This window comes from Phyllostomus hastatus, unplaced genomic scaffold, assembly GCF_019186645.2.
Source record: "Phyllostomus hastatus isolate PE091 unplaced genomic scaffold, TTU_PhHast_1.1 phas_contig_468, whole genome shotgun sequence".
NCBI classification, from domain to species: Eukaryota; Metazoa; Chordata; class Mammalia; order Chiroptera; family Phyllostomidae; genus Phyllostomus; species Phyllostomus hastatus.
The window spans coordinates 1895-24629 of NW_025333884.1; positions in this window are offsets into that span (position 1 = coordinate 1895).

Below are 22735 nucleotides of genomic sequence, written 5' to 3' on the forward strand. Positions count from 1 at the left end.
TTGTAATAATAATAAAAATTTTGCCTTGGCACAGCCAGAGAGATGGGCATGACTCTAAGCCATGATGCAATGTAGTCAGAGGGAATTTCTGAGCCTGTGAGAGCAGCTTAGAGGAAGCTTGTGCATCATGGGGCCCAGCGTGCCGTGATCAACTATGGCAGATGAGGAAAGTAGAAAGTATGGGAGTGCCAGCAGGTGTAGCCAATTGTGGAAGATGTAGGAAATAAAGTTATGGAAAAGAATCCAGGCTAGGACTTAAACAAAAAGGGGGTCTGCCCTGTAAGGCAGGTGGAATCAGGGACCCGGCAGGACCATGCAGGGCAAAAAACAGGTGAAAATGATTCTCAACAGCTGGCCATGAGGAGATCCCACATGGTTTTGAATTAAGAACTGGAGATCTGGGCAACATAGCTGATGGTGTTGGAAATGGAGGGAGAAGTAAAGCACCTTCCCAGCCAAGCAAGGATTATGGGGAGGAACTGGGAGAAGTAAGCTACACACTTCAGTTTTCTTTTGTTTGTTTTTTTCTTCTGGAAGGAAGTACTTCTGATTGGTATACTCTGAGGCTGGCCTGACTGGACAAAGGGCAGAGGGCAGAACAGTGTGTTTGTGGGTCTATCTCTGTTTTCCAAAGGGAGTGAGAATTAATGGCAGAATTCTGCCATTACCTGTCTAGACCTGTATGTCTTTTAAATAAATAATTCTTTTCCTTTTTACAATACTATGGCATTGAGATCCACAGTCCTGAATACAGTAGTGGGGAGAAACTGGAGTAACAAAAGACCCTTTGGGGAGTCATTTCTGTAAAACCAGGACAGATGAATTCTCTTGCTTAGCAGCAGACTCATGCCACTGAATAATCACTGTGTGGAGATCACATTTGGGTAGCAGGTCATGACCATGGCATCCTTGTGTTCTGTGACTGTAGTGTTGGTGCCTAGGAAGATTGTTATTTTCATGGGCTTTATAGAGAAACATATGATGTGACTTTTTGAGAGTGGGCTTGGGACCTGGGGCCATGCTGCTTCCTCAGAGATCTCGGCCACTCATAGTATAGAGTGGGGTCTGTAAAGTTCATCATGGCATGGTCCTGACCTGTACAGAATGACCATTGCCATCATTGAGATGATGGCAATGTATAAAAAGTGGACAGCACTTTTCTCTGATGCCAGATTCCTCCAGGGTGAACCCTGATTTATTCTGTGAACATCTCCTTAGTACCAGCACAGGAACCACTTCCCAGCCCATGTGTCATCCACATTATCACATGAAATATTTTTCTCATAAGCTTTCATTGATTCTTTCTTAGAAGTTTCTTAGACTTCAAAAATGTACAAGTCACACTCCTCATGTAAACTTCCATAAATGTCAAAGAGGGCAGGCTATAAGTCTCTGGGGCCACTATAAGTCTCTGGGGCCAATGAAACTTTATTGTAATTAAAAAGACATTACCCTTTCATTAAATAATTTATGAGGAAAGAAAAACAAACCAACGCAATATTCATAATCTTGGAGTTTGAGAAGTTTTATCTAAATAATTTCTCAATCCTATGGGACTTCATTTTCTCTGCCTATGAACTGAATATCACCATCAAGTAAAATCTCTACAGAGAAGTGGTTATGGTTTTGATAAAAGACAAGGACTGTAGACATAGAAGGAAACCACTCTATGCGTTAAATGCCTTGCTTCAAAGCCTACAGATACCACAATACTCTCAATAGAAACATCAAAATTTACTAAGATCATGAACCACATAAAAAAATGTTTCTCCCCCCACTTATTGAACATTGTACTGGAAGTTTAGCTGAAACAAGTAGCCAAAAAGAGAAAATAAAAGTATCAAAATGGAAAAGTGAAAAAGAAAATGATCTATTTTAATAGACAACATAATGTTACCTGTAGAAAACATTACAGATTTCATCCCCCACCCCTAAAACCTGTTACAACTAATAAATTCAGTGCAGTTGCAGGAGAAAAACAGCCTCATTTCATTTCTTTGCACGAACAATAAATATCTCAAAACTGAATTAAGAAAACAGTTCCATTTACAATACCATTAGAAAGACTAGAATACTTTGGAATAAGCTTAACCAAAGAGGAGGAAGGTGTATACACTGGAAACTACCAAAGATTTCTAAAAGAATGGAGTACTATGCATCAGAAATAAGAAGGGGCCCCTTACCCTTCGTGGCAGCATGAATGGAACTGGGAAGCATTATGCTAAGTGAAATAAGCTGGGCCATGAAAGACAAAAACCATATGACATCATCTATAAGTTGCAGCTAATCAACAAAACAAACAAGTGAACAAAATATAACCAGAAACATTGAAATAAAGAGCAAACTGACAATAACCAGAGGTAAGGGGAGAGATGGATATTAGGGGAAAAATAGGAAGGGTCCCGAATAAACATGTGCAAAGGACACATGGACACAGACAAAGAGGTATAGGATTGAGGGTGGAAGGGGAGATATGTGTGGGCTGGGTAGAGCGGTGGCAGGAAAATAGAGACCTCTGTACTTGAGCAATAATAAAAACAAGAAGAAAGATACAGTTTAAATGCAAACATTTCAATAATTAAAAAAAATTTAAACAAACTGAGCCTCCAATTAAAAGGAAATACTAAAACTAAAACTCTTCTTAAAATCTTCACAGAAGGTCTGCTTACATCATGGTTTTACAGGTCTTCACCCAAGTTTCGCTTGTACGTCCCACAGAAATTGAGACACAGGGACACTGGGATGATTAAATTTTGTGAGATGGACACAGGCCTTTTTGATAGATACTCTCTGAATCATAACACTAGCAAGATAATTTTAAGGAGACTCCTGTATATTCCAAGTGGCAAAAAAATCTGTAATTACAAATTGCAATTACAATTCTAAAGAGAACTCTAAAATATAGAGATCAGAGGCCTGCAATCAGGAAGAACCTGTCTGAAGGTAAACAAATCCGAGGGAACCTTAAGGCCTCTGGGTCATAACCAAACTGCTTACTGCACAGTGGACAGAAACACAACTATATCTCTTGCAGCCAAATCATAATTTGCATCTGCATCAGTTCCTGCAATTTATCAAGAGGTCAAAACAACTGACACTCCCTGAACAGAGTCAGAACCTGGTTCTCCAGAAGGCTGTGCTTCTGGAGATTTCCATTCAGACATTATATTTATCTCTACAGTCAATTTCCCATTTCTCAAAATTAATCACTAAGGGAGAAGTGTGATCTTGACCCTACAACATGGCTGGTGTCACCTGATTCAGCCTGATTGGTTAGTTACCTAAGTGCAGAGGAACTGACATTCACCACATAGTTTGCTCTGGTGAGGGTTTTCCATGAAAAATATGATGGGAGTTTTAACAGCCTCTTGAAGTTAGGAAGATTTACCCTAACACTTCACCTCCAGTTCGCTCACTTTGGGTGATGTCTTTTCTGCAAGAGGTACCAAAAGTCTGAAGATGTCAAGCTTAGCTCTATAAAGTATGAGGTCAGTTCAAATTCCACGGGCATCAGTCTGAACTACAACAATTGAACTAAAGCCTTGGTTTTATTACAAGTTTCCAAATGCACCTTATTAACAAAAAGAACAGAAATACTGAACTCATGCAAATAATTTTATTGGCATAGAAGGAACAATACTCAGGAAACGTTAGACATCTTTTGAAAGACATCAAAGGGAAACACAAAAATCAGTGTGGTGGCTCACATTGTTGTCCTCTTGTCCATTCCCATTGTCTACTACAGGTGCCCTCCACAAGAGTTCAGGGACAAGACACAGAGCTCAGATTCTCTAAGCTTTTTACCTTCTCTCCTTTGTTATCACACAACTACTGCTTCTCCTCTGAGGGACACAGTGTCACAATGACCCCTCCACTGTGGACACGGTACACATGAAACCAAACCATGGAGGGGGGTGGTCTGAAATGTGACCTTAAGTCAAAAATAATGACAATGCCAGCTCCCATTTTTGTAGTGTTTATTGACTCAACGCAAATCTTTAAGAACTATTCACCCTTAGAATGAGTCAATTATGATATTGCAAAAGCTACTTTATTTATTGATGGATAATATAGATGGAGAAAGGAGGGTCATCAAATAGCACATCCAGCTTAAGCGGAGAACTTTTAGCAGAACTCTTTTGGTTGTAGGCTTTACACTGGTAAACACCAGCATCCCTTCTCAGGACAGGGTCTATGGTGAGGTTTTTGAGGTCAGATGACAGCGTTATTCTGTCTGTGCAGATCAGACTTTGACCCTCAAAAAACCACTCGATGGCCTCCTGGTCTGTGTCGCAGGTCATGACCACAGCATCCTTATTCTCTGTGACTGTGGTCTTGCTAGCTGAGAGGGTGGGCACACTCACGATCGCTGTGGAGAAACAAAGAAAGAGACTCATTGAGAATGGGCTTCAGACAGGCAGCCACATGGCTTCCTCAGAGATCTCAGCCACTCACAGCCCACAGTGACTTATGTAAAGGTAAACAGAGGGTGGTGCAGGCATTTGGAGGACAGTTGTCTAAGTTCAGGTGATGATACTAAGGAATAAGCTATAACTCCTCTCTCTCACAATATAACCTCAGACAAAATATAGCAAGAGACACTGAAATAAAGGACAAGCTGACAGTAACCAAAGGGAAAGGAGAAGAGGAGTAACAGGGGAAAGAAGGGGGAAAGGGTCATCAAGGAACATGTATAAAGGACCCATGGACAAAGCCAAAGGCGGGAAGGATTGTTGTGTGGAGATGGGGTGGGGTGGGGTGGGGGAAAAGTCGTGGCAGGAAAATAGAGACAGAGGTACTTGAACAACAATAAAAAAATAATTAATTAATTTTAAAAAGACAACAGACCAGGATTTCATTGGAGAAAATACGGTCTTTACGATGAATGGTGTTGAACAGCAATATCCACAAGGAAATTAATGATGTGGATCCCTGTCGGATACTACACACAATTAAGTCAAAATTATATCCAAATTAATTTCATATTAATATCAAAACTAACAAAAGTTAAGTCAAATTAAATAAAATTCTAAAGCTTAGACCTAACCCTTTAAAATGCTTATAAAAAGTATGGAGAAAAGCATAATGACATTGAATTTGGCAAAAATTTTATGAATGTGACACTAAGAAGACAGGCAAAAGAATAAACAATTTGGATATTCTCAAAATGAAAATGTCTCTTCATCAAAAAGGGCATAACACATTGAAAAGTGACCCATGAAATGTGAGAAAAGATTTTTCAAATTATATAAACAATAAAAAGTTAATATTTAGAATATACAAAACCTCTCTATACTCACCAACAACCACAAAACCAAATAATCTGATTTACAAATGGAGCAAAACACTTGAATAAACATTTTTCCAAAGAATATATACAAATGGCACATAGTTACAGAAGAAGATGCTCAATACCACTATTATGTACAAAAATGAACATCACAACTATCAAGGTTGAATTTGTTGCTTTTGATCCTGGTTTTGGTTAACTTTGTTCTGCAGGAAAGAGAAAAAAAATGCCCTGTGTAGTACCTTTGATATCTCCAAAAGCTTCTTCAAGCACAGTTGGTACCTGTCACCTCTTAGTCAACTTGAGTCTTAGAACTAACAAGGCAGGTCAGCATATCACAGGAACATGTTTGGGAATCAGAGCACTCAGAGGATGCATGTCCTCCAGCTATATGTCTGGGGAAACTGCAGACTTTCTCAGGTGTCAGTTAAGTATCAGTGCTGGTTAAGGAAAAACATAAGACTGGGATTCAGAGAGACCACTGTAATTCTCCTGGTTCTTCACTGACCACCTGACTGCCTGCATCACCAGAAGCCATTCCTTCCAACTGCACGGATATTTATTGGCAAACTGAGGTGTGTTTCTATGAAGCACCATTTTCCAGGACATCTTAGACACTGGATGAGGTTTTAGCAGAAATAACACAAGAGAACTGAAGCAAGACATTGTTAAGTTGACTACTCAGGGCATGGGCTAAGAGGTAGGTCAGCTCTTTCCAGCTGAATGAGACTGAAAAGAGCCAGTGAGCCAATGAATGATAGAGCAGGGTCCAAGAAATGATTTAACAAAGAGGAACAAGGACAGACAGAAGCTGATAATGGCAGCAGAATGCTGTGCTCTGCCCTTGACCATGAAATCCATTTCTCTCTCCTGAGGGCAGGTGAAGACATGTGCAAATGCAAAATCAGTGCCTTAGAACAAGTGCATAGCATGGACTTGCCGAAATTCTGGCTCTTGTGGGCAATTTGTGTTAAGTGGCTATGAGACAGAAATTGGAAAACAAATGAAAATTCTTCTGTATGTGAAAATGATTATTAATACCCCAGGGCCTAAGACCAACAGGAAGTCCTATTTTATTAGAGAAAAGAAAAGGATCTGAGATGATGCTCTTAGTTCCTGGGACCACTAAAGCCCTTTCCCTGTGGTGAGGACTCAAAGCACTCTGCATCCAAGTTCCAGGCTCTGAAGAGATTTTGGATCGTTCATTCATTCATTCAATCACCATTTATTTCTTCCTAATTCATCAAATGCAATTGAGTGCTTGTTCAATGTTCATCCTGAGCTGGTTCCAGGGGTAGAGTGGAGAATAAGAAAGAAAAGTCTTTTCCTTTACATCTGCTGGGAGAGACTGTACCGGAACAGGAAACAAATCAGTGATGTCAAGTCCAGTGCAGGGAGGTGTGGATAGGCCACCTAAGGGGGATGTCTGTGTAATCTACAGAGTGACTCTGATTGTTACTGAAGATAATGTTTTTCGAGAGTAAAAATAGCCTGCCTCCATTTTATTCCCTTCCCAGACCAAAATGTATTCCTGTGACTGAAGGCATCTAAGAGAAAAGAATATGAACCACTTTGTTGGTTTAGGAGCCTGAAGACTCCCTCATAAGGCCCCAGAAGTTGAGACATTAAGTCTGTGGCTACAAACAGAACTCTACTGACTGTGATCAGTTGCTCATGGTTTGTGTGACTCTCCTTTAGTGACTGTACCTCCCTGTTTCTCATTTTCTTGTCAATGAATACTCAGCTTCCAGGGTGTCAGTGGAATGACTGTAAAATATTTGGAGGATCTGACCTAATCTTTAAATAGAAGAGCTGCTCAAAAGTGGCATCTATTTTTTTATTGATTCTCAGAGAGGACCCCTAACTGATCCCTGGTAAATGAGGAACTTTCAGGAGCATCTTTTTTTTTCTCATTTTCTTCTGGGGCATTCTGACCTTCATCTGAGCATTCCCAAGACCCCTAAGTTAGCCAGCTATGTACAAGGACATTGTCTAACTCTGGTCTTCACACAAAACTCAGGTGGTGATAAACCAAATTCCATTTTTGAGGAGATGCTGGTCTTGGTCAGGAGCCCAAACTGGTGACCACCTCAGCAGCCTTGTGACTTGGGCACCCATTAAACTGTTACACACTCAGCCCTTCTGAGGAGGCCAAACCCAACCTAGCATATGCTCACCAGGGTCCTGGGTGTAAACATTCTTGGGACAGGGTCTTGAGAGGGGTCTCTGAGCTGAGCTGTGTCAGAAATTCAGGGGCCTCTCAGACGGTGCTCTGACATAGTACAACAGTGTCATTCTCAAGGTCAAGTGAATAGGCAGGTGCTCAGGAAGGTAAAATTCGTCTAGTGTCCTGCTGCTGCCATCAACCCGATCCTTCTGTCTGCATTGACTGACTGCAGGGCTCAAATTTGAGAAGGGGACTGAGGTATTAGAAGTTTGTCTGCATTCTGTATGTATCCTGCATTAAGCACTAAAACCCACCCTGAATCAAAATGCCAAGGGGAATGGAGGTATTGTCCAGGGTATATCATTCCTGTGTATGAAGGTGAATTCACCCCACCTGATACCCAGAAGTCAGAGAGCAATCACTCACGGTATACAGAAAGCACTCCACATCCTATCATTTTTTGGCAGCCTTGTAGTTGGATCAGTACAGTGTAGATTCCTGAGTCTTCCGTGGTGACATTCCTTAAAAACAAGGACCCATCATTGTTTACCATCATTCGTCGGCCTAGAGGACCTCTTAAACGGTTTCTTGTCTTTGGAAAAAAATATGCAATATTATGATAATTGTCAATGGTTGTTCCATTGTACCACAGGAAGGACTCTGCATTGCGAGCATTATGGCGGATATGTAGAGTCAAATCCATCCCCTCGAGAGCATCAATCGATACAACTGTCACTTGGGATGTGCTGGGCTGGCTCCCGAAGTTTAAGAGTAAGACTAGGAAATAAGAAAAAAGGCATGATTATTGGTATCTACTTTTTGAGATGGAAAGTTGGGGTCCTGAATCCTGAGCCTTACTCTGCAGGTGAGTTAGTTTCTCTCAGGTCAAGGTCACAGCTATGGCCCCTTTTACTTCAGCACCTCTGAAGCTTTAATTTTTGGTTTCAAATACTCTTCTCCAGCTGTTTGTCTTGCTCACCCCTTCTCTGTGCTCAGATGCCACCTCATACTCAGGAGCATTTTGAAAGGCACCTTTGTTGACCACCTTATCTAAAGATTCTCTGCCTTCACTTTCTAAGCTACCCTTACTCTCTTTTTACCATGGCTGTTGTGGGTACCTGACATCATATCTGGATCCTTTTTTGTCCTTCTCGCCTACATAGAATATGGGTCCATGGGAACAGAACTTATCTCATTTTGTACCTCCAGTGACGGCAACAGCCGGGAAATTCAGGGATTGAGTGAATTCATGATCCCGGTGTCCTATACATCCTGGGATCTGTTTGCACATTTCAAAAGTTGGTGATAAAGACAGTGTCTAACATTCCTTGTTAAATATTTCTGGTGCTTCCTCATAAACAAGCATGTCAGCATGACAAGTAACAGGAAATACACAGTAAATGAGGGTTTTCTGCCTCCCACCACTTCCAGATTATGAGATTTTCCTCTTGCTGAGCCCCTTCCTCATCCTAGTCTGCTCCTTTGTCCTTTAGCTTCCAGTCCAATCAGAAACCTTCCCTGCTTTCTCAGAGCACTGGTGTCTTCAGCAGATCCCAGCCAGTCTCTGTGTCAGATCCTTCATCTACCCCAAGGAATTATCTCCTACTTACCAAGCAGCAGGAGCCCTTGCCAATGGACAGGTCCTCTGTGGGTAGAGACTGAAGGGGACCCCATGGTGTATGTTGACTCTTCTGTGGCTGCGTCTTTGAGAGAAGCTTGAGTTTCTGTAAGGCTCACAGGCACCTCTGTCCAGAATGGTGCTATCTGCTTTGTGTCCTACCTGTGTGCTGAGCTTTATTCTGGGGCATGTTCAGTATTCTTGTCATGTAGGCAGGGGGCGGGGTCTGTGCATATTATCCTCTCTCTCCCAGCCCTCATTTTTGCCACACTTATACCTTGTAAGCTCCTCTCTAGTTTTGGTTCCTGAGAACTTTCTTTTTAAGATTTTATTTATTTATTTTCAGAGAGGGAAGGGAGATAGAGAGAGAGAGAGAGAGACATCAATGTGCAGTTGCTGGGGTCATGGCCTGAAACCCAAGTATGTGGCCTGACGGGGAATCAAACCTGCAACACTGGTTCGCAGCCTGCGCTCAATCCACTGAGCTACACCATCCAGGGATGGTTCCTGAGAACTTCTAAAGCCTCTGTATACCCCCACATACACAAACACCCACTCCCTTGTTGTGTTATGAACAGCAAAAGTGTGGAGTGTCTGGGTTTCAAGCATTTCCCACAGCTCCCTGTCAGGGATACAATACCCTCCCCCACAGCCCTCTCTCTTTCACATTTGACTTTTCCCTTCAGAGCAGGAGATCTAGAACTAACTCTGAAAAAGCTGTCAAAATAATGTCAACCCTCCTGTGCATCAGATCTACTGTGAAATATTTTTAACATCTCTATGTCTAGATGAAATCTTAAAAATGCACCTTCAGCAGATCTCTAGGTAATGTGGGTGCCCATTCAAATTGTGAGGGCTTGAGATGATGGTAGAACCTCCTGCTTTCCTGTGAACACGGAAGTCTCCATATTCTGTTGTACTACAAATTCTGAGGTGCAGTGAGACAGAGGCACTGCATCTGACTAGGTGTGAGGAGAGATTGATCCAACTGACCTGTAGGGTACACTTGCAATAGCAAGGCTGATGGGGGCACATGTGTCCCTGAGAGGATGACACTCTAAGGCCAACATTGGTCACTGCTGAGACTTGGTCTTGGGACTGTCAGCAGCACTCAGAGAGCCACAGGTGTCCTAAAAACCTGGATTATTTCAGTTTATGACACAGAAACCCAGCTGGGCACTAGGTCCTCTTCATGTTCACTGATGCTCTGAGCTGTTTTTTCCTCTTAGCAGGAAGGTCACAAACATGACTCAGGCTGTGGGTAGGTTTCAAACTTGGTGATGATTGCAGAGGGGCCTCTTTTATCTCAACTTGTCACCAAACTAGCTTTTTCTTCCCAGGACAAACACGCAAAACCAGGAGTCTCAGTAAGACCTGCAGTTTTGTGGTGTGAAGTGGGACGTGTCTTGCATGTCCCAGGAAGAAAGGACTTTTGAGAAAGTTCAGTGTGTACGAGCTTTCTGGTTTTTTTTATGGGACAGCTTTATGTAGACCATCTCTCTCCTTGTCTGTTTGTTGGAACTGTGCTTGTGCTGCCTGGCTGCTGGGAGAAGCCCTGATTTCTACTTTGGCAGCTTTGTTGTGATCACCTCCCCTTCCATGGTTAATGCCATTCATGAGGTACAGGACAGCACAGAACCCCATGAAGGAGGAGGTGCTCCAAGGCCCCGTCAAACTAAAAAAAGTTCAATCCTATAGATCGAGATAATGCGTTTATCTGGGCCAAACTGACATATGTCAGAGATTGAGGTCTCAAATCCTGTGAAGGCAGTTTTTTAGCTTATTTTGTACATTTTAATCAAAGTAGAGAGCAAACAAGGTTGTATAAAACCTATTAGAAGGTGAGAGAAAACATGGCACTGAAATCTCTAGAACTGAGTAAAAGGCAAAATGGACAAATATATTTTTTTTATGTTGGTGGGTACAGGTTAATTCACTTTTACAGGACAAAGAGAAGGTGTGCAGGGAACCTCATAACATAAAGAGTTTGTGGCCTCACACACTTGTCTCAGACTCTGTGCTTGTGAATGGCCCTTCAAAGAAAATCCCTCTGATGTGTCAAAGTTATGCTATCCAAGGGGAAAAGAAAAAAAAACAAAAAGACTCCAGCACTCACTGAAGGTAAAGACTGAGCTTTGCTAAGGAAAATGAAGTCCTGGGAAGTGGCAACCTGCCGTTACCTGCCCAGTTAGAAAATTTAGATCAGACTATAATGTGACGATTGGGAAGCCTGCCATGTGGCCGGCCCCCTGAGATTGAGAGTGTTGCTGCACATACCCCTTTTGTTAAGAGTCTCTAGATGTAGCAGACTGGACAGAACAGGCAGGAGGGAGGGCCCAAGAAACCCCTGTTAAAACAGGGGATGAAAATCAGCCTCCTCCCTCTTAGCCAAAGCCAGATTCCTATGTCTATTTCATGTGTGTCTCAATGTTGCTCCCTACAGGACTGAGGTGGACTTGCAGGCGATGTCAGGTGATGCACAGGTTTCTGACCAGTGCAGGATGAGCCCTATGAAAAGGCATTGTCCCAAATATTATGAGTCCAGTGTCAGGAGTGCTGTCCCTCCAGGGAAATATACTGTTTCAGACAGAGCTCTGTGTTTTCAAGTGTTCAAAGGAAGGGTCTGGTGAAGATTCTTCTGAGGCTTTTGGTGGAGGGTGCTGGCCTGGAAGGTGGATCCCCAAAATGCCCTGTGTGTCCACCATCACTACATTGGGATGTTGCATATAAGTCATATCTGTGTCCCTGCCTGCTCACAAGAACCAGGATTTGGATCATCTCCAGGTGAATACTCAACCCAGGGGCCCTGTGTGTGTTCTCATAGGGGAAGAAATGTTCTTGTAGAAACCTCAGCCCCTCTGAGATGAAAGCAACCACAAATTCTGGATTCTCCTGTCCCTTTCAGCACAGGAAGTTTCCTTTCTTGCCTAGGGCATCATGCCCTAGACAGATGGCTTCAGAAACAATAGGCAGGTGTCCCCCAGACCATGAACTCTGTGAATGAAAAGCCACTCCTTATTCTTGTCAGGTCAAGGATAAGACAGAAACTGAAAGCTCAGTTCTAGTACATCTAGTCATTAATTGAAGTTATTGAGTACCTAATTTATTACCAAACATCTCTGTGACAGCTAGTGATGCTGAGCATCCTTTCATATGTCTCCGAGACTGTCTTTGTCCTCCTTGAAGAAGTGTCTGTTCACGTCCTTTGCGTACTTTGTAACTAGGTCACTTGTCTTCCTGGAGTGGAGTCCTGTGAGCTCTTTTTATATTGTGGAGAAAAAAAATGTGTCTGGGATGTCATTGGTAAACGTGTTTTCTCATACAGTTAGTTCCCTTTTCATTTTGCTAATGTTTTCTTTAACCATGCAGAAGCTTTTTATAATGATGAGATCCCATTTGCTTATTCTTTCCCTTGTGTCCCATGCTCTAGTGGACATATCGGCGAAAATATTGCTGTGTTGAATTTATGAGATTTTTGTGTCTTTGTTCTCTCCTAGGACTTTTATGGTATCACATATATTGAAGTCTTTTCTCCAACTTTAGTTTATTCAACAACTGTGGTACATTTACACAATGCTATAATATGCAGCAGAAAGAAAGAAGGAGCTCCTATCCTTCATGACATCATGGGTGGGATGCTCAGTGAAATAAGCCAGGCCGTGAAAGACAAAAACTATATGATCTGGCCTATAAGTGGAACCTAATCAACACAACAAACATGTAAGTAAAGTATGACCAGAGGCTTTTAAATAAAGGACAAACTGACAGTAAGCAGAGCAGAGGGACCAGAGAGGTAATGTGGGAGCAAGGGGCATGAAGAAGGGAAATGATCTTCAAGGAACATGTATAAAGGACCTATGGACAAAGACAAAGGGGATAGGATTGAGGGTGAAAGGAGGGAGTAGGTGGGATGAAGGAAACTGGTGGTGGCAAAAAAGGAGACAACTGAATTTGAACAACAATAAAAAATGTTGAAAAATAAATAAAATATTGCCAAACCAATTAAAATATTGACATTCTTTTGTCACCCTAAGTGTATCAACTTTTGACTCATTACAGAAAATTTTAAAGATGCATTTGAATTTGTTAATAAAAATGTGTCATTCTATGGTGTTCACAGCTTCCCTCTCCTGGGGAACTTAATTCCTGGGAAGTCACTCAAAACTTGTGTTATGATCTTATCTACAACTGTTGAGGTAAAACTAGGAGCCCTGTGACACTGACTCATGTATCAGATTAGTGTTTATACTATCAGTACTTACTGTTTAATCAGATAGTTCCTTGTATTTGTACATACCCCTAACTTTAATTAGCATTTGCTGAGCTTGTTGCTGCTGAAAGACTCCAGTTCTATTTTTATTGTTGAGACATTGGGACCAGGAAGTCACCCAGAGGGGTGCCAGGTCAGTTTCAGTGTCATTCAAATACTGCTACATTTCACTTAATTTAGTTTCAAATTTGCCTACAGCAGGAATGCTCCAGAGAGGTCCTCATGTGACTACAACAACAATGGGTTGATAATGGCCTCTGCAGTCCTGGTAACTTTGGGGTATTGCTGTTTTTCCTTGTCAACGGGGAATATTCTGTATGGGTGTCCAGGAGGCATTTTGATTCTTCAGTGCTTGTTCATTTGTAGATTCTATAACTGTGTGATCAATACACACTGCAAACCTACTAGACACTATCTGAGGCACTGGGGACACAGTAGTGGATGAAAGAGACAAACTGGACATGATTGCTGATGTCCAAGTATTTTCTTGACAACCCACATTTAAAGGCACTTCAAGATTCCGTAAGATTTTTCATCCCAGTCAAATTGTTGATATCATTGTCTTCTTGCAGGATTTTTCTGAATCTCTTTGTGTTGGGGACCTCCCTGCCTGGTCTCCGGAAGCTGTAACGCCCTGTGACTTAGGCTGAGTGAAAAGACTTCTGGACCAGCAGCCACTGAGGAGACAAATCTTATTTCCCTTTTATGAATGCTGCCTGGTCTAATGCCTGGCTTCCCTTTTGCATGATTGGCAGTCAATGACGGGTAACAATTCTCTAAGAAAGAGAATGAATCTAAGACAGGCATGATCATGTGAGAATGCCTAGGGAAGAAACTCACAGGGTTGTGGAAATGAAGGGGTGATCAACATCAACCCTGCCCCCTTTGGGTTTGTCAAAGCCTGAGTCTTTGTTCTTAGATGTGAGAAATCCAAGTCTCCTTGCTTCCTCTGTCTTCTGCCTGCAGGGGCAGTGCAGTCCAGACCAGAAAAGGTGGGCCCCCGGCGTAATCAGGCCTGGGACATAGAATATGCAAGACCCTGTGAGATCTGTTTGCTGGGGGATGTTATTAACTTGGAATTTAAAGGCACAGGCAGGAAACCTTTGGAACCTGAAGTCCTTTCATATGTTAAAGACCACAAACCTTGCCCAGAATCACAGCAGGAGTTCTGTCCCCACCTTTGTGAGTTGACTACATCTTTTGATCTTTTCTGCCAGACTGTGAATCCACAAACTAAGTCGGTTTTCTCAATAGAAATCTGCTTGGGCATGGACACGGGGCACTCTCCCCACTTGAGAGAGGGTGGCCATGCTGTCCCTATTCCCTCACAGGACCTGATTGTCTCTGTGTATGTTTTTCTCATGTTTTGACGAACCATCCACAGCGTTCTGCGCTCACTGTAGGCAGGTGAGCACGCGTCATCTTTGTATTTTCACAACTCTTCCCTTTTTCTTATAACACACATTAAATTCTTCAGGCAATTGTTTGATTCTAGATGATCAGAACAAATCCAGAAACTGACACTTTTTTCATGCTAGTCCAACCATTCTCACTGGTCACCCGGACAATGCACTTGTCTTCACACTGAACTCCCTGTTTGCAACCTAGCAGCCTCACAAATCCTAGCTAACCTGCAAGCTAAATAGTAGTGTGATCCTTCCCACCTTCTAACTATTCTTTTTGACATGTCTAATCATCAAAATAAGAGAGACAGATTTGCAGAAAGGAATATAGTTTTTAATCTATGGTCATAGAGAATTCACATAAATCTAAAAATTCCAATGTATATCAGGCAACATTGGGTATAGAAAACATTTTGGACAAGGAGAAAAAAGGGGTAATGGTGTCTTTTATTATTTCATAAGTCACAATGAGTTCTTTACAGGGAGTTGACATAAGTAATTCTACAAGGCAAGAGAATTTTTTCTGGGCAAGAGAGAGTTATTGAGACACAGCGAGTATCTAGCCAACAGGTACCTTCCTGAATCCTTTTTATTTACTATGCCACCCTCCCTTCAAGACAGGTGCTCCAATGACCCCTCCTGCAACAGGTAGTGTAACATGGTGCAGCCAAGGGGCAGGGGCCCAAATAGGGATTTGGAATGGGATCCAGAAGTCAAGGTGTCTAGGAAATATTAGGATGCCCTCACCCCTTCCCCCGCACAGGGGTGAGTTGGAGGAAGGGACACATGGAGCAGAAACATGCAGGGCTGCTTCATATAGCAACAGGTTTGCAGCTAACCCCTGGCATGGTCTTTTAACTTATCTATTGTGGCAGACTCCAGCCAACAGGGTCCACCTCTTGGGGCAGAAAGAGAAAAGAAATGCACAGGCGGCAGCAATCCTGTGGAGAAAAAGGGAACGGCACGACTATTCTCTCAAGGGGAGAGTACCTAAGAATGTTCTCCTTGAGAGAGTGGCTATGCTGTTCCCCTTTTCTCCACAGGATTGCTGTCACCTATGCATTTATTTTCTCTTTCAGCCACAACAGGTGGACTCTGCTGGCCAGAGTGCACCACTTCTGGCGCCCAGGAACAGGGACACAGAGGCTAGCAGCCATTGTTGTGGTCAACACACCAACGTGGTTGGAATGCACGCAACAGCCCAGGTAAGGGCCGACCACCCCGAGTGCTTTTCAGTAAGGTTGTAGCCCAGGTAAGGGCTGACCACAGGATTGCTGCCGCCTGTGCATTTCTTTTCTCTTCTTTCTTTTCTCTGTGTTGTAGTTCAGGGAAAAAGGGATATTTTTCCAAGGTTGCCCTCTTTTGTGACCGCACTCTATTTAGTAAGCAGAAGCCTTGCGCTCTCTCTCTGGCAATCGCCGCACCCCAAGGGCACAGGTCAAGCATTAAAGAGCCACAAGGGTGCTTGCCCCAACAAAGCCACCTGTGACAGGATGAGCTGGACGTGGGCCAGGGAAGAACACTAGGTTTCCTGCCAAGTGCAAGCAAAAGCCCACGCAACAAGAGACACATTGTAAAAATCATTCATAAGCCCATCCCTGCGGCACAACCCCCAATTGGTTTTTAGGCTTGGGAGAGAGAGCAATGAATTTTCCTTTCAATTAGCTTTTTTTTTTCTTACAAATGCCTCTGCACGTTCTTTCTTTAAAAGCTGCTTTTTCCAGACCTTTTGATTCTGCATTTTCCCTCCACCCGCCCGTAAACAGAAAAGCAGATAACAAGTGAGTGTTTCGATTTCAACCTGACTCGGAAGGTTGCTTTGAGAGTTCAGAGTTAGTTACAGGCTTATTTATGAGCTTCTCAGCTTCTTGCTGAAGCATGGAAGATAAGAGGCATTTCTCCCTCCGGTTTGAGATCTCAGGCATTCCTACATGAGTAGGGGCCTTGAGAAGTTGTCTGGGGTCAATCCCCAAGATGTACAGAGGTCTCATAGGGAATTCCAGTCACAGTAATTTAACTCTCAGCTCCATCAGGGAGCATGACAAAGGTTGGGCACCTGGTACTTTGAGCCCCTCCTCGCAGTCTTAGATGAGTGGGAAAAACCTGAAACCCATAAGCAGGGTTAGGGTACCCTGGATACCAGGCAGCTCTCCCTGACAGTTTTCACCAAGAGTACATTTTTGACCCCCCACACTGTACTCCCCAATAGCTAATTAGCTAGGGTTTAGTATGGGCTGTGGAGTCTCAGAGGGCAGAAACTGAAAGTAAAAAAGAAACATTTTAACAACAAAAACAGGCTCTGGAAAGAACAAGAGCAATGTTTTATGCTAATTCAGCCATTTTTAAAGCTGCTAGAGGTCTCCCTAATAAGGAATCTTTAGATTTAGTTATCTAGAAAAAGTTGGGCAGAAGTTGAGACAGCACCAAGTGGTGTGAGATAAAGGCCAGTGTCTCATTCTCCACCTTTTCAGAGGATTTAACTGGAAAGTACTGGTTTGTTTGAATTTTGTCTTTGCTTCAGGTTTTGTTTTTGTTTCTGTTTGAAAAGGAACAGCTCAGTCTCACTCTCAAAATGCTTTTGCTAAACCTCTGGTAAATGGAATGAGATCTCTAATGTTGTTACATCATAAGGATTCTACTCAGAAAGAACTTAAATTCTTTATTTTAAGAAGAAAAAGATCTCACTGCCCTAGGACAGTAAAAAGCTCAGGAAGAAAAACACTGAGGAAGCGTGTCCTTTAAACACTCTGAATCCTCCTCCTGGAGACACAGACATTGCTTTGGTCCTGTAAAGAAGCTGTGCCAAGCTTAGCATCTTCCCTGCCTCGTCTCCAGTCTCCCTAAAATTTTCAAGGGCACTAGATAATGAGACAGCTCACTTTTGAGCACACTCAAGCAATTCAGGGATCACCAAGAATAAAAATATATATAAATGTATTCACCAGTAGGGGAAAAAACAGTTTCTGAAAGTTATGAATTGTCTTCATAAATTTCTCAATCTAAAACATGCTAATGACTTACTTTTAGTTGTCACTATAAGTTGAGAATTTTAATTAACTTGGGAAAATATATGGTTTTGGTAATGAAAGGTATAAATTATGGCATTTAGTCTTGAAAAAAATAGGATTGAATGTGGGTTATTCTAAAGTTGTTTATGTCTGAATGAGTTAAAAGGGAAAAGAAAAATGGGCTAGAAAAGTTGAAGAAGGATTGTGTAAGTCCAAGAGGGTCTGTGTAAGTCAGAGATGGTCTGTACAAGTTGGAGGAGGATTGTATTAGGCAAAAAGGAGGATTGTATTAGTTGAAGGGTTAAGAAAGTGAGGAAAAGAAAGAGAAAGAAGGAATTAAGAAAGTGAAGGATTGTGAAGGAGAAGGGTAAGAAGGAATAAAGGAGAAGGATATGTGCCACATTCCTGTGTAGCATGGGAAGGAAAGACATTAGAGTGAGTAACTAAAGAAAGGAAGTAGAAGTGGAAAAAAATAAGGAGAAGGAAAATTAATCCTCTAATTTTTTGAAACACGGCTCCCTACTTGTTGCAAACTAGAAATCCAAGGGTTAAGGGCTAAAAGCCAAGAAGAGCCCTTCCAGAAGGGCAAAAGTCCCTCCAAATTGAACGGAAAGAGTAATAGAAAAAGTTAAAAGACTGTTTCTTTATCATTCCCAAGTTCAGCAAATTATTAAGGAATGCCCTGACTGTCAAGCCCTTACTAAGACATCTCCATCCACAGGAGTTAACCCTCGAGGACTAAGTTCTCAAATGATTTGGCAAACAGATGTCATTCATTACACTCCCTTTGGAAAATTCAAATACATTCCTATTTCTATTGATATTTATTCTGATGCCCTATATGCATCTGCTTTAGCAGGAGAATCTGTTAAAAATATACAAGCCCATTGGCTTGAAACCTTTAGTCATTTAGGATGGCCTCAGCAAACTAAAACTGATAATGACCCAGGATATCTTGCCTATTCGACTCAAGGCTTCCTTCAGTGTTGGAATATCCAACATAAAACAGGAATACCTTATAGTCCAACCGGTCAGGCAATTGTTGACCAGGTGCATCATACCTTTAAAAATCTTAAAAAACAAAACAGAGGGAGGCAAGTGTCTACCCCCCCAAATTTGATTATGTTAGCTATGTTTATGTATAATTTTCTAAACTATGATGAATCACTCTGTACTTCAAGTGAGAAACATTTTCAGAAGAAAGAAGCAAAGTCATCTTATCCTCAGGTTCCATACAGAGATCCCCTGGGAGATAGTACTTGGCAGGGTCCTGCAGACCTCTTAACTTGGGGAAGAGTTTATGTGTGCCTTTCCATTCCTACAGGTCCTGTCTGGCTTCCAGCTAAAAGGGTGAAGCCTTATCATGAACAAAACAGAAATCAAGCCCCACTACCTGGAGATGAAAGCCTATCGGCTGACAGATCAGATGGCCTAGCTGACACTGAACAACCAGAAGGAACACAGATGCCCATGGCATCACACATAGAAATGCTTCAATAGGCCCAGATTGATCAAGAAATCCTGACTCACTTTTCTGCAGTTGAAGCAGCCCTCAACTGGATCTGTAAATGTCAGGACGTGTTAGTGACCCATCAGCAGCTGACCCGTGATCCTGGTTTCTCCAAACAGTGTGTTACCCCACTACAATGGAACTCCAGCTGATACTCCTGGAGTGATATTCAACATCACCTAAGAGCTTTTTCTACTAACTTAAAGGGACAAATTAATACATTGCAACTGGGATTACACCAACAGTTGCAGGACATTCAACGCTTAACTAAGCAGGAGATTCTTCAAACCCTTAATCATAATCTCGGCTCATTAAACCCAAAACACTGGTCTGATGGACTCAACCTAAGATTGTGGTTCATTGGAGCCACTCGTTGTTTTATGATATTAATAATGCTGTGTATATTATGATGCATTTACAAATTATTTGCCCACGGTTGCAAAAGAGACCAGCAAGTACCAAGTCTTGTGGCGAGCATCACCACAACAGCCTTCACAGAAAGAAAAAAAAAGGGGGGGATAGTAGGGGACAAGTTTGTTTCCGTCTGGCAAATGTGACTCAGCTCTGTATGGAAAACCCACAGAAGCAAAGTGGTGGACAGGATCCAGACCTTCAAACTGAGTTTTCCCATGGGAATCAGGCCTAGAAAATGCACTGACTGTTATGGTTTGCTTTTGCTAAAACTCTATCACCCTGGTCTAAAACAACAAATGTGTATTATCCATCTTCAAGGTAATTTCCAAAGCCTGTGTGAATTCTCCCAAGGGCAGAGCTAATCAGCTCATCATCATTCCCCTCTGCATGCTATTTTCATTTCCCTGATTGTACCTAAAATGCAGACAACAATATTCTATGTAATAGATAATAAATCTTTCTCTGATGTAAGAAGCGAGAAAAACAATAAAAGCCTGTTTAGGTGAGTGTCCGAGCGCTCTCTTCTTGAGAGAGTAGCTGTGCCGTTCCCTTTTTCTCCACAGTATTGCTGTCACCTGTGCCTTTATTTTCCCTTTCGGCCACAACAGCCAGACTCTGCTGACCGGAGTTCGCCAAAATCTATAACCTTTAACTGGTTGCATAGGTATGTTAACTTGCTATGGCCGTGCTCTGAGCCAGTGGGATGGAAGGGACTTTCCCACAAGTTGCAAATATGGGCAGGTTCCCCAAGTTCCAGCTCCTGTGTGAGAGCTTGGAGGTGATTAACTCCGTGACATGGGGCCACACCTGTCCATACTCACTATGGCAGCCCGGTAAAACTGGAAGGATATGGGAGTGCTGGCAAGGGTAGCCAACTGTGGGAGGAGTTGGAAATGGGGCTGCAGAGGAGCATTGGTGAGGGGACTTAAAACCACACTCAGCAGCCATTGCAGGGAGAGAACCAATCAGCTGTGGCAATAGAGGGGAGAGCCACGTAGCTTTGCCAGAGTGAGGACCCCTGCAGCTTTAGTAGGGGGAACCACCATGCAGCTTTAACAGAGAACTGCCACTTAGTTCTGGCAGAGTGGACATCTCCCCCTGCCCGCAGTTTTGGTGGAAAGAAGAACCATGTGGTTTTGGCCATAGTGGAACTCCCACAGCTTTGTTAGAAGAGGATCATGCAGCTTTGGAGTGCTCCCTTTGGCCACATGGCCTGGGAAGCAGGAGAGACTTTGCCTGGAAAAAGGGTGAAAGAACCCTTGCCAGTAGGCCATGAGAAGGTGACACATGGCTTTGGATTAATTGGAGATCCTGCTTGGACAGCGACACAGTTGATGGAGTCAGGAGCCTGAATCACAGACCTTTGCTTCTTTTCCTGAGTTACAGTACCCTGAATTAGGGCAGGGGGAGAAGGAAGCACTGTGGGCATCTCTGGGTATCCAAAAGGACTTTGATATTTTAATGAATACATTAGATAACTACTTTAAGTCTGTATAGTTTTAAACAAACATTTCCTTTCCTTTTCCCAAATCTCTGGCATTGAGAGAGGCCTTTCCTAAGGTACTGGACAATCGAACCTAGTGGGGGGTCCTTTCTGTAATAGTATGTAGTAACCTCCCTTGGCCCTGTTTGTGGGTCTGTTCTGAAACAGGACAGACCCTCACTCATACTATCCAGCTTCATTCTGAACCTCCAAAATAATCCCTCCTGCATGGCACCTTCTGGGCCCCTGGAAATCAGAGAATGCCCAACACCCTCTCACCCCTCAGGCTTCACAATTTCTCATATGACTCTGGGCAGACATCATTCCTCCCTGACTTCACTCTGTGTTGACCTCTGCTCACACACAGTCCCACTGTGGACAGCTCCCCAAGGATCTCAGTCAAATACACCAGAGGCCACAGAGAGCAGGGCAGGAATAGAAACCAAGAAGAGATTTTTTCTCCCATTTGTTAATTCTGGTGGCAAGATTGGAGGACAGACATGTGGAATTGGTAAAAAGAACAAAAAAATCCCACAAAAAAATGAATACTATGATATCTGCCCTGAGCTGCAGGTCAAAGACGGCTTGAGACAGGCTCATTCAGTACATGCCTGTGGGGAGCTGATTTAACAGAGACCTGCATGGTCACTAGAGTAGTTGAGGTTAATGGCAGAATATCTTTTCAAAACTCTGTGATCTTGTTTCTTGAAGGTTCAGGGAAAAAGTATGTGGAATGAGTACACTGTTGATGGTGACGGCACTGTGGAAATGTGCCCTTTCATGCTGGCAAGTCCTCCTGGATTCTGAGGCAAGGCTGCTTTGACGCAACCTGGGTCTCCAGAAGATTCTGAGAAATCGGTCATCTGGTGCTGCGAACATATAGTCAGAAGAGAGGGAGACAATTGCAAACATTTTTTTTAAATTAACAAGATAAGGAAAGAATTAGACGATTTGAAAATGTGTTAAGGATTGACACTTTGAGTAAGATGTCACGATCAGGTAGTACAGGGAGGTTAAAGAGAAACTTGCAAGAAGTCAGTTAAAAATAAAGATAAGACTTTATTAAGACAATGCAATAGGGCAGGGAGAGAGAACTCAACACCCCGATACATTGTCTGGAAGGTTTTACAAAAGAAGGAATTATGGGAATGTGTGTTTGCTGATTGACTTTAGACAAAGAAAAGCAAAACTTTGCATAAAACCTCAACAACAAGTCTTTTTATGTTTTGGCTGCAAAGTTCCTCAACTAAGGTAGATTTCTGCTCTTCCTCAGAGACTGCCACACCAGGAAGATTAAAAATCAAAGTAATAGGCCTGGTGTTTGAAACAGATATTCTTTGGTTCTTAACACTGGTAAGAAGATTCCAAAACCCCCTAGGTAAGTTTCAAAAGACCAGATACAAAATTGGCAATAACCAAATTGCTATTAAATTTGTAGTGAAATGGTCTGAAAAAAGACAGATTTGAGAGGCCTATAGTAAGAAAGAACTTGTGTCAAGATTCTGGACTCTGGGGGAACATTAGGGCTTCTAAGTCATAACACAAATGCCTTCTTCACAGTGGAGGGACCCA